This window comes from Prionailurus bengalensis, chromosome A1 (genome assembly GCF_016509475.1).
Source record: "Prionailurus bengalensis isolate Pbe53 chromosome A1, Fcat_Pben_1.1_paternal_pri, whole genome shotgun sequence".
NCBI classification, from domain to species: domain Eukaryota; kingdom Metazoa; phylum Chordata; class Mammalia; order Carnivora; family Felidae; genus Prionailurus; species Prionailurus bengalensis.
The window spans coordinates 166,226,252-166,237,995 of record NC_057343.1 but is presented as its reverse complement, the minus strand read 5'-3'; the positions used below and the strand labels follow the sequence as shown (position 1 = coordinate 166,237,995).

Here is an 11,744-nt window from a genome sequence, read left to right as displayed (position 1 = left end):
TGGAGTACTGTTTCCTACACATATTAAAAAATAAAAATTCACTAGAAAACATGCTAAAATGAATCTAAAATGAAGGTTAAATAGATATTAAAAGCAAGGGTTTTGGAAACCCTAGCCCTAACATTTGTCTTCTTCAGAGTCTAGAGAACATTTTCCCTCAAATAAAGTTAATAATAGTTTGCTTTAAATATATTTCCATATGCTTTTTTCATAAATAGTCTTCATGGGGCACCTGTGTGGCTCAGGTGGTTAAGTGTCCCATTCTTGATTTCAGCTCAGGTCATGATCTCATGGTTCATGGGTTCAAGTCCCGCATCAGGGTCTGTGCTGACAGCATGGAGCCTGCTTGGGATTCTCTCTCTCCCTTTCTCTCTGCCCCTCCCTTGCTCATGTGCATGCACCCTATCTCTTTCTCAAAAACAAAAAGAACGAAACATTAAAAAAAATTCTTCATATATGAGAAATAGCATGCATTTATTTATTTATCTTTATACAAGGAGGGTATGTACAAATAACACATATTCTTTTCACTATTTCTTTTAAATATCCACACTTTTCAGATTCTTCATATCCTGAGTATTGGTCCACCTTACTCTTTGAAGGAAATAAATTTATATACTATCTTGGCTAATTTTATTAGGATATTACAGATTATGTTTAGAAAGTGTTTGCCTATTCCTAACATATATAAAGGTATATATGCCTATGTTTTCGTCTAACACTTTTGCAGTTTCATTTTTAACTTCTGAATTATTATCCACTTTGAATTTTACATTGTGTAAGGAATGAAGTGGGCATCTGTCTATATTTTTTGTTTGTATGTCTATCATGAGCCAGAAGGCTGAACCTCATGTATTAAAACAACTCATTCCCTTCTCCTCCCCAATTTGAAGTGGGACCAGATATTCACCTACCAAATCCATCTAGGTATTGGGATTTATCTCATGACTCTGTGTTCTATTTCAATGATCTTGCTGTAAAATCACAGGGCGATAGAAAATGCCTTAAGGTTTAACTGCATTTTTGACACAAGGAAATCCAAATCTCTATTAACTTTTCTTCTACAAAATTGTTCTTAGATTGTTTTTACATGTTTATTTTTTGATATATTCCTTAGAATACACTTTGTCTAGTTTAAAAATGTAGTTTCAAGTTAATTTAGGGAGAGACTATAGCTTCATAAAACCATCACTGTTGTCAAGTTTTAATTCATTATAATCAACAAAGCTAAACACTGCTCTATAAATACACTCAAAACTATATGTTTAGTAGTTGCAACAGAAAGACCCTGAACTGCAGTAAGCATTTACTATGTGAATAAAAATCTCTGGTAAATAAATATACCTGAATACCTGAATACTTACATAAGCACACCATGGATGTCATCCAAAAGTTTTTTTTTACATTCTCTAAGATGTTTCTTCTCAAACTAATTAGTATCAACTTCTAGATTTTTGAAATATCAGTGTTGTTTAAGTCAATACTTGATTTAAGATGTACAACATCAAGCACTAATGGACTATTTTCCTTAGTAATGTCATCTTTAGTTTTGTAAGTATTCATATTTCATGAATCATTTTCATATTAGTATTGCATTCAATTTTAAAAGTATTCTGATATTCTTACAGCAGGAATCACTATTTCTATCTTTAGGCAAAATACTGAGGTTCCTAGATTTCAAATGTCTTGCTCAAAGGTAAAAGCTAATAGTAGCTAAACTGGAATATTACTCCAGCCTTTAGATTCCTGGTTCAATATATTTATGAACTAAATACAATATTCAGTATTATATCACATATTTTAAAGTCTGCACCTCAAAACAATTTTCATTATACTCAATTGCTCTCAGTGTGTGTGTGTGTGTGTGTGTGTGTGTGTGTGTTTTGGCTTGGTTTGGGAGATATTTGCTTGTTGGTAAGAAAACAAGAAAAATCTGTATTAGTGAGGAAATATGACCTTGAAAAAGTCAAGAAACCAAAATATTATTTATGGTGATATATCCCCAAATTTCATTTGTTCTCTTTAATCCATCAATAAGATCCACTTTTCTTTTTAGTCTAGGGGAGGGGTCCAAGAAGTTTTCTTCCACTTAAGCTTAAAAGTTATAAGCACTATAAGAATAAAAGGCTTTCCCATCCCAGAGGAAACAGAATAAGATAAATAAAGTGTGTTTGCCCAATAACGGAAATTGGGAGAGGGAGGGGGGCCGAGCGAGCTGTGTTTTTAACCTGTGAATTTCACTACAATATCCATGTGTCCTGTGATTCCTCTTTTAAGAATTCTCCATCCCTTGAAAATGTTTGCTGAACAGTTTACCCAAACTTAAGAACTTTCATTTGCCTTGTGGAGGGAGAATTCTGGGAATTTTCTGGTAACCATCCTTTGGGAGGAATAAAGACAGTAAAAGTAATGATCCTTGAAAACTAGTACAACAAATCACAGAAAATTGTCTCAGTGAATTTATGAAGAAATGGAATGTTATTCAGGGCAGCTCTACAGAAAGGATAACTTGCCACCTCAAAAGCAAGAACCCATTTCTCCCTTCCTAATCAACTTTCTTTTTGATTTGGACTTTCTTGGTCATATAGTCTTAGTTATTCCTATTCTCTGCCAATAGTGCATGAATTTAGTGTGGCCTTGGCATCTTTTTCTTTATGGATTCTACCATAAACAGCATTATTTAAGGAAGAAGGAGAGGAAAGAGTGAGAGTATTGGAGCAAAAACTGTCCCAGATAAGGTTAAGCAGGCAGTGAGGACTTTCTTCAAGATTACTGCAATTGGGAAAGAGACTAGACCTCAGACTGAGCTCAACTCGACCAAGAGAGAGAGAAAAAAAAAAGGATTAGGGAATTTGTAAGAACTGGGATGGTAGTAATCATAGGCTACCCTGTTTGCCAAATGGCCTTACTCATAGGATAAGTAAACTTTCTTCCATTTTCATAGTGGAAGGTAATTTTATAAATTGCAGCAGGGTCAAGACAGAGTGAAGCTCCTATCTCCCCACAGAAGGTGAGAGACTGGGGCCCATCTTTGATAATTAGATTTTAAAGGGATGGTTCCTGATACTTCAGAAAGACACTCCTGGGTTAAACCTTACAAGGACCTTTTGAAAGATTTCCAACTCAAAGAGGAAGAGAAAAAAATTACAATTAACCAGTTTTCTAAAGCAAATGTTCTAAGAAAAGGGAGGTCTGGGGTCTAAAGTCTAGAGTCTAAAGAAGCCTCTAAAATTTAATCAGTCAAAAGGCATAATCTCTAATGGAGGTAACTCTTTCTACTTGTGTTAGTTTTTTGATAATTTTTTAAAACTTTGGCTTGGAGCAAAAGTATAATTTCCCTACCTTGATTCATGAAACTTATTTTATGTACTATTCTTTCCTTCATTTTTTTGTACTATTATCTTCTTAATCTAACACATATGTAAGAATTATATTTATTTTCCTCTGAATATCAGATTATAAACATGGAATCTCATGGTGGAAAAGGTAAAGAAGTTTTTAATTAGGAGATAGCATATAGCAATATAAGAGAGGCTTGTGCATTTTGAACAATGGAAATGCAAATGCTGAAACCTATTGCTTCATTATTTCTAGTTCGTATCTGCCTATATCTCTTGGCATCTGTGCCACTCCTGAGATTGCATTGGTTAGTAACTGACTAATGGTACCTGTCATTATTAAGTAGAGATTTTATATTAACCCCTGTATAGAATGCTGGACTTTTCTGTGTCTAGGTTAACTAAACATGACAGCTTTGGAATCAAGTCAGAAAGCCTAGTGCAATCTACACTAAGAATTATTGCTGTTAGTGTAAGAACTTACTTATTTGGAAGGGATTATGGTTTAGGCAGCCTTTCAGAATAGTAGTTAATTATCTCAAATGCAGTTTAAAGAGAAGGATATTCAACACCTACTGAGAAGAATGAAATTTCTTGAAATAAAGCACTACCTGGCAGCTAAAAATACAAGAGTGCAGAAGGGAAAGTAGTTGTGGAGTCTCCAAGAAAAAGCAGAAAGTAAGACATGGGGATAGAGAGGGATATATATTCAACTTGTGACCACTGGTGTTAAGTGGCCTAGAAGATTTACATTCTTCCAGAATATATTTCTAATACTATCACTCTTATATGTTAGTAAAACAACCAGCCTGAAAAAAAAAACTATCATGCCATCACTAAGATATATTGATTATTTGGCTTATTGGCCTGACTCCTAAAGTATCAAACATATAAGAGAATTTATATTATATGAACATCTATACATGTCCAGCTTAGCTGGAATATAAATATATGTCCCAAGTATGAGCATTGTTTGCCTATAATTCAGGAGTTATATCAGGGCTATGTATAGAAATGACCTGGATAATATTACCACTTACATACAGCTGAGTGGCATTCCTAGTCTATATAAAAATTTTCCAGTGGAGTCTATATTTTCAAAAAGCTCCTTAGGCTATGATAATTCATCCTTCATATTAAGAATGACTAGTTTAAGTTGGTATTGTACATAAATGCTGAAGTATGAATTTGCCAAAGAGACATTATTCAGAGTACTATGGCAAGAAGCCATATGAAAGTCTTTTCCTCCCTATATATTCCTCATTATTTATGCACTGTATATTGACACAAGATATACTTATCCAAAATGTCATCAAGTTATCATAAGAACATATCAACATTCAAAAAATCTCCCCCAAGAGGTTACTGGGAAGATGGCAGAGTAGGAGGATTCTAAGCTCATCTCTTCCCACAGACACATCTAGATAACAGCCACATCAGTGCACCCAGAAAATGACCCAAAGAATGTCAGAACAGATTTTCCATACTTGATCAAAGAGAGGCGGCCACATCAAAAAAGGGTAGGAGGGGCAGAGAAAGCAGTCAGAAATCAAACTCCTACTGAGACTAACGACAGGGGAGGGACACCACAAGCACAGAGAAGGGAGAGAAGCAGACCCCACACCAGGCACACCAGACACCCCAGGGACTCCAGGCATAGGAAACCTACACCAGGAAGGCAAATCCCTATAACATATGGCTTTGAAAACCAGTGGGCTTAACTTTGTGAGTTTTTCAAGGGTTTTGCTTACCCTTGTGTACTTTAAAAATCAGTAGGGTCAGTTCTAGGAGAGCCAGAGGTTGACAGGAAACTGAGTGCCCCCTGTTTGTTATGTGAGACCACATAAAAAACAACCCCACAGAGATATAGTATAGAAGCAGCAGTATGAAAGGCACCTGGGGTAAACATGATGATTCATGCTGGAAGGGTAGGGATCTTTAAAAGACATCTCCAAGAACAACCAAGATATCTGGTTTCTCTGGAGGCCCCACCCACCAATGAAAGCTTCTCAGGGACAATGCAGAGAGAGTAGCCAGCACATCAGTGGAACTGCAGCCCCAGAAAATGGGCCGAGGGCAAGCATCTTGTCTGGCTGCTGAGACCACCTAATTAGAAGAACAGAGCTGTCCCAAACTGGCCCCTTGCCAATACAGGGACCAAACCCTTGCCACAACAGGCAAAGTGTGTCATGGCAGATGACTAAACTGAAGGTAAATTAGACTAAGTTAAAACAGTAGGTGTATGCAACCAACATAGGAGATAGCCCTGTATTGCCAGGTTCTGGTGTAAAGGAGACAGTGTGCTACAAGACACTACAGGACCTCTTCTTCATAAGGCCACTACTTTCAAGATAGGAGATGTAAATTACTTTTCTAATACATAGAAAACAAACACAGAGTTAGACAAAATAAGAAGCTAGGCGAATATGTCCCAAATGAATGATCAGAACAAAAACACAGCAAAAGAGCTAAATGAAATGGAGATAAACAGTATGCCTGATAGAGGATTCAAAGTAATCATCATAAAAATACTTAATGAACTTGATAAAAGAAAGGAGGATTCCAGTTAGACGTTCAACAAAGAGATAGAGAACATAAAAAAGAACAAATCAGGGGCATCTGGGAGTCAGTCAGTTGGGCGTCCAACTTCAGCTTGAGTCATGATCTCATGACCTGACCTCATAGGTTTGAGCCCTGCACCAGGCTCTGTGCTGACAGCTCAGAGTCTGGATCCTGCTTATGATTCTATGTCTTCCTCTCTCTCTGCCCCTCTCCTGCTTGTGCTCTGTCTCAAAAATAAATAAGTACTAAAAAAAAGAACAAATCAGATATGAAGAACTCAATAACTGAAATTAAAAATATACTAGAGGGAATCAATGGTAGATTTGAGGAAGTAGAAAGATTAGCAAACTGGAAGACAGAATGACCAAGCTGACCAGCAAAAAGAAAAAAGAATAACAAAAAATGAAAATAGGTTAAGGGAGCTCAGCAACACCATCAAGTGTAATAACATTCATATTATAGGGATCCCAAAAAGTGAAGAAAGAGAAAAGAAGGCAGAAATCTTATTTGAAGAATAGCTAAAAACTTCCCTAATCTAGGGGAAAAAACAGACATCCAGATCCAGGAGACACTAAGAATCACCCCCTGCCGCCCCCTGCAGCCCAAATAAACCCAAAGAGATCCACACCAAGATACATAATGATTAAAATGACAAAAAAATAGAGATAAAGAGAAAATTTTAAAAAGCAACAAGAAAAAAGAAGACAGTTACATACAAGGGAAACTCCATAAGGCTACAGCTAATTTTTCAGCAGAAACTTTTCAGGACAGAATGTAGAGACATGATATATTCAAAGCGCTGAAAGGGAAAAAGCTACAGTTAGAAATACTCTACCCAACAAGACTATTATTCACCTTAGAAGAAGAGATAGTTTTCCAGACAAACACAAGTTGTAGGAGTTCATCACCACAAAACCAGACTTACAAGAAATGTTAAAGGGAATACTTTGAGGGGAAAGTAAAGACCATAGTCAGGAGAAAGAAAATTATGAAAGGAAAATATTTATAGGTAAATATAAAGATAATAAAAACACTAGATTAATCATTTATAAAACCAGTATAGAGGTTAAGGCACAAAAGCAGTAAAATCAACTATATGTATAAAAGTCAAGGCATTCAAAAAAGGATGTAAAGTATAGTATCATATACATAAAGAAGGGAGGGGTGATAAATTAGTGCTTTTAGAATGGATACAAACTTAAGTGACCATCAACTTAATACAGACTGCTATTTGAATAAGATGTTATGTATGCGCCTAATGGTAACCACAAAAAATCTCTTCCACACCAACTTGGAATCATAAATTAAATTGAAACTGTTGTATTTTCTTTAAAGAAATAAATGTAGAAATTGCTAATCAAGATCTGAATGAATAAGGTCATTATAAGTCAATCACAGCTCTTCACAAGAATTTTGTAATGCACTCCATAATGGATTACCTAGGAAAACATATTTAACAATAATTATATGAAACCAATCCATTTACTTAAATGTGAAAGAATTTTAAACTGGATTTCATTTTTTTAAGTCCAGAGATAGCTATATATTCATTTAAATTAGGTACCTAAAGATTTATGTCCCTATGTTAAACAAACTCCAAAGTAACAAACCAAAAAAATTAGTAACATAAAAAATTCATGCATTCACTTATCAATGAATTTATTAAGCACTTAGTAAAACTTTGCTTTTAAGAGTTTATACTTTGCTAAAGGAAACAGTCATATTGTCAAATTATAACATCATACAATTTATACTGTAAAGTAGATGAGGTCTGTAAGTATAAAAACAATAGATATTTATCATAGGAGTTTTTTGATTAAAAAAACTTTTTACATATACTTTTGGCTGAAAAAATAATATAAGACTCCTGCCAAAGAATGAAATGTATTTTATTTCTTATTAGAAAAAAAGAAAAATTATATATAATTTAAAAAATACAGAATGCATATTAACTTATATTAAGTTATATTAATTATAATTTGTATTTAAATAATTGATACATTTAGCTGAAAAAATTGATACAGCTAAAATTTAGTTAATAGCATTTATTTTGAAAATATGGTACCATTAAATCACTTATAGTAATTCTAACAAGGATAATACATTCCTAGTGCAAAATTACTAATATTTTTTTTAATGTTGATTTATTTATTTCAAGAGAGACAGTGCAAGTGGGGGAGGAGAAGAGAGAGAGGGAAGAGAGAGAATCCAAGCAGGCTCTGCACCATCAGCAAAAAGTCCAATGTGGAACTCAAACCCACAAGCTGCAAGATTGTGACCTGAGCCAAACTTAAGAGTCAGACGCTTAAGTGACTGAGCCACACAGGCACCCCAGTGCAAAATTACTATTCTAAGAATTTAAGTTTCAAAATGCAATACAGGTTGCCACATAACTATTTAGGCTGGTTTTGCAGCAGCAGGTGGAGATTTTAAAAGGAATGATGCCCAGCTGACTCTGATTCAAAGAATTATCAGAATTTCATATCCTAAAACCCAATAGTTCTGAAATGTTTTTAGTTGTAGAATATGTTTTGAATAATCTCCAGTCATCTATTTTCCTGAATACTTATCAATTTGTTGTTCATTCTGTGAACATTAGTGACTCTCAAATGAACATACGTGGGATATTCAATGTCATTCATTTCAACTCTACTTGTTTCTTTTCCTGGGGCTAAATTTGCATAAAGAGCTCAAAGGATTGTCCATTAGAAATATATGCTTTATGGAAAAAAGTATGTTTTACATTCAAAAAATGAAAATACCCACAAAAAACAAATTTTAAATGTATATAATGGATTTTTTGGTGTTGGTACTCAAAAACAGGTCATGTAATACTGATGATATTGCAATTTGAAGGATGTCTCAAATTACTTACATAATTTTCTATCTAAATAGAAGTATCAGGCCACAGTCCTCAAAATCAATTATGACATAAAAAGTACCCTTGAAATATGTAAATAAAGAGGTTCCATTTTCTAAAAGGACAAGGAAGGTAAAATTCAAAGAAAAAGCATCTACCTATTTCAGACACATGTGCTAGCTAGAGTAGTCTCAAGAAAAGAGACAATAATGAGATGGAAATGAAGGTTCTACAGGCAGCAAAATTAACACAGCTTGGAAATTAAAGATAACATAGTTAAAAATTTCAGACTTGGCATTCTGTCAATATTGAGCTTAATAGTGAGCATTATAAACACACTCATATGCCATACATGTTAAGTGCTTTTAAAAATTAAAGTTTATTCAAAGTCTTTCAAGGTTAAACAAAAATCTTTCATTATCAGTGAAAAGATCCCTAAGATAAATACCAATGGCTCAAATCCAATCAAGATGAAAAAGAGAAATTAAATAGTTATAGAGAAATCAGAGTCTGAAGAAAAACTCCGAAAACTTAGCTGATGCTCTTAGTCAGTAGCATTTATTTAGGCCTCTGACACCACAGGTCTGGATTCTTTCATTAGTTTTCTAAAAGAGCTCTCAGGCTCTTTTCTCTTGACTCTTTTCTGTGACTCTTTTTTCTTTCTCTGACTCTAATTTATCTTCCACACTATCTCTGGATTAATCTCCCTTAGGTCCTTTCATTATGTTAGTGTTCAAAAGCTCTACAACAACTCCCAATTCCTTCCTAAAAAGATTTAACGGCTCCTGTTTTTTTTTTTCTCCAGATTCCCTGCAATTTTTCTGCCTCTCACTTAGACAAGCCTATTTTCCACTAACCCCAACCACAGAACTTTCTCTAGAGTTGGTATCATCATTTATTTGCACCATGCATTGAACTATCATCCAAGCATTGCTCAACTTGCTTCCTTCCTGAAATACCATCCTCTTTCTTCACCAGCTGAAACCCTTTCTACCCCTTCCTTAAGCTTCAGTTTAGGTCCTGATTTATCGACACTTTGCATGTTTATTATTTACTCTGCCCTCTACTGATTAATCCCAACTTTAAATTCTTATAGAGGTATTGTTTGTTGTATGAAAATTACAATGTGGGTGTCTATTATTTTGTGTATTTCATTAACTTTCAGAGGCATGCAATCTTAAGACATCCATAAGATAGTAAGCTATTTGAAGGCTTGGATCACATCTTAAATTTTTATATTATAGTATGGATGCTGAATGGATAGAAAGGAATTCTGCCTCATTTCATTAAAAAAAAAGAGTCGGGGCGCCTGAGTGGCTCAGCTGGTTAAGTGTCCGACTTCGCTCAGGTCATGATCTCACAGTTCGTGAGTTCGAGCCCCGCATTGGGCTCTGTGCTGACAGCTTGGAGCCTGGAGCCTACTTTGGATTCTGTGTCTCCCTCTCTCTCTGCCCCTCCCCCTCTCACACTCTGTCTCTCTCTTTCAAACATAAATAAACATTAAAAAAAAATTTAAAAAAGATTCAAGGAGTCATATTAAAATACGCATTGTAGGCCTTAAACTTATGAGTAAAGAAACTTATGATTTGGGGTGATGCCCAAATCCTCACTGCTAATGTAAGATGAATTTTTGAGCTGGTAGAGGTTTTCCCTAAGGCGACCCACCTACATTGCTGGATGCCTGGGAATCGCAATCTGCCCATCCCCCTATAATACTGAAAGAGCAGACTGGCCTGGAGGTAATAAACAAGGTTGAGCAGGTGCTTGTTTCCTATAAGTAGTAAATTGGATTAGCCCCAAGGGTTAAAAAAATACATATTATATAAAAATGGATGCAGGGAAGAGGGAGATACAGGCTTCCAGTTCTAGAATTAGTATGTCAGGGGAATAAAAGGCACAGCATAAGGAATAGTCAATGACATTATAATAGTAATATAATGGGACAGATTATAGGTATACTTGGGATGAACATAAGATATAAACTTGTCAAATCACTAAGTTGTACACCTGAAACTAATGTAACATTGTGTGAACTATACTCAAATTTTTAAAAATTTGGGTGGCTGGGTGCAGTCGGTTAAGCGTGGAGCTTTTGATTTTGACTCAGGTCATAATCTCACAGTTTCATGAGTTTGAGCCCCACATCATGCTCTGCACACTGATTGGGGGAGCCTGCTTGGGATTCTCTCTTTCTCTCTGCCTCTTTCTCTGTGCCTCGTTCTCTCCTTTTTTCTCTCTCTCAAAATAAACTTTAAAAAAATAAAAAAATAAAAACCCTATGTAGAAGTACAATGAAAAACAAAATAAAAATAAGTGAAGGGATTGAGTATAAAGGCAGCATATTAATTTCCTAGGGCTACGATAACAAAGTACCAAAAGTGGGTAGCTTAAAACAACAGAAATTTATGCTTTCATAGTTTTGAAGTCAAGATATCAACAGGAGCATGCTCCCTCTAAGTATAAAGTCCCTCTGTGCTTCTTCCTAGTTCCTGGTGGAAGCTATAAATTTTTGGCATTCCTCAGCTTATAGCTGCATCATGCCAATCTCTGCCTCCGTTGTACATGGCACACTCCCTATGTATCTGCATCTACACTTTGTCTTCCCTCTTTTCAAAAAAGCACTAGTCATATTGGATTATGGGTCCACTCTACTTTAGTACGATTTCATCTTAACTAATTACACATGCAACAACCCTTTATCCAGATAAGGTCACCTTCTGAGGTACTGCTGTTTAGAGCTTGAACATATGTTTTTGGAGGACACAAATTGACCCATATGAGGCAGTTAAAACTACGATTCAAATTAACTCTGAATTTAATGCATAGAATATATGCTGAGAAGTTCAGCCTGCTTGCAAGAAATAGGCAACATATTTACCTCTAAAAATAATGAGAAAACATGATCAATCACTTCATCCAGAATTTCTAAGAGTTAAGCCAACAAATTATAAAGGAAAACACAGAAATTGTGCATTGATCCTGAA

General features: G+C 35.1%; 1 non-coding gene across 1 annotated transcript; it reads left to right on the top strand.

Moving 5' to 3' along the window:
• The first annotated feature begins 10,312 nt into the window (after nt 1-10,312).
• LOC122496962 lies at nt 10,313-10,462 on the top strand. Its single transcript, XR_006301000.1, has one exon. It is a non-coding gene; the product is annotated as a U12 minor spliceosomal RNA (small nuclear RNA).
• The last annotated feature ends 1,282 nt before the right edge of the window (nt 10,463-11,744 follow it).